The sequence below is a fragment of the Elephantulus edwardii genome, unplaced genomic scaffold (genome assembly GCF_000299155.1).
Source record: "Elephantulus edwardii isolate Elephantulus edwardi_28Jun2011 unplaced genomic scaffold, EleEdw1.0 scaffold00076, whole genome shotgun sequence".
Taxonomy (NCBI): domain Eukaryota; kingdom Metazoa; phylum Chordata; class Mammalia; order Macroscelidea; family Macroscelididae; genus Elephantulus; species Elephantulus edwardii.
This window is the reverse complement of record NW_006399826.1, coordinates 15,003,237-15,004,575: the sequence shown is the minus strand read 5'-3', so window position 1 is coordinate 15,004,575 and position 1,339 is coordinate 15,003,237.

The following is a 1,339-nucleotide window of genomic DNA, read 5'->3' as shown; positions in this document are numbered from 1 at the left end:
ACATAGACTATTATGGAGATTGATTTTGGAATTTAGATGCACTGTTATCAATTGTGCTTAGCTGTACATGTTCATATCCTTGAGGATGTATCATGGAAGTGTTGCAGCCTAGAAGACACAAATTTAACTAACAAGTTAAAAGTACATGAGTCAAAAATTAAAAAGCAGTAATATTCCGAGTAGAGCTGGACACCGTATTTTATTCAAGCTTACTTTTGTGGTTTACGCTCGATTTACCTTGGGATTTCCCAGGCTGACCAACCCTCTACTGCTTCCTCTTCACTTGGTATTTCTTAAGGCCCTTCCCGCTACCTCTTCTACTCTCCCTTTGTCTTTCTCCTGCTGGTCTCCCTTTTTCCTCTGTTCCCTCTTCCAGCCCTAGGTAACAATCCAGAACTGGCTGTCTCTAGTGGAGGGTGGAGGAGAGTGCCTCATGAGGGGATAATCTTCAGCTCAGGGTACCCTTTGAGATCTTGGCAGTTTTTGCATTTGGGGACGGTCTAGGGAAAAGGAACGTTTGGGGGCTCAAATACAGGAAAACTTGGGAAGTCTCAACCCCAAATAATTCTGTATCCTTGTGTTAACAGATCATGCTTTTTTTTCAGTTAATAAAATGAAAGAGAGAAGAGCATTGAGAGTAAGGAAGGACATGGGAGACACAGAAGGCAGTAGAAGAGGCAGTGGTCAGAGCTACAAGTTCTGTGGTCTAGTTGCAATTTGATCACTAAAGATGGGTGACTCTAGCTCAATGTTGTTGCTGTGCACCGAGTCAGAACTGACCAATAGCTGACCTTTCAGTGGATTTTCAGAGGCAGTAAACCACACGGGAGAAGACTGCCCAATTTTGAGGCAAAACCACAGAAGAGTTACAGGTAAGGCTGCCAAGCACCATCCAGTTTCAGCCGGACCTTGTCAAATGAGTAGAGCACAGCCTGAGCTCATAGAAGATTTAAAAAAATGACCAAGAGGGTAAAAGCTGGTCAACTGAATTGTTGTTGTTATGTGTCGTCGAGTCACTTGCGACTCATAGCAACCCTATGTACAACAGCCCTAAACTCTGCTCTATCCTGTGCCAATCACACTGCCTCCAACACACCCATCCCGATTACCCCAGTCACTGAATCAATCCACCTCATAGAGGGTCTTCCCCTTCTGCGCTGTCCCTCCACCCTTCCAAGCATGATGTCCCTCTCCAAGGACGGGTGTATCCTTACAACTTGTCCAAAGTATATCAGACGAAGCCTCAGAATCCTTGCCTCCAAGGAGCAGCCTGGTTTAACCCTCTCCAGGATGAATCTGTTTGTTTTCCTAGCAGTCCATGGTACATTCAATACTCTTC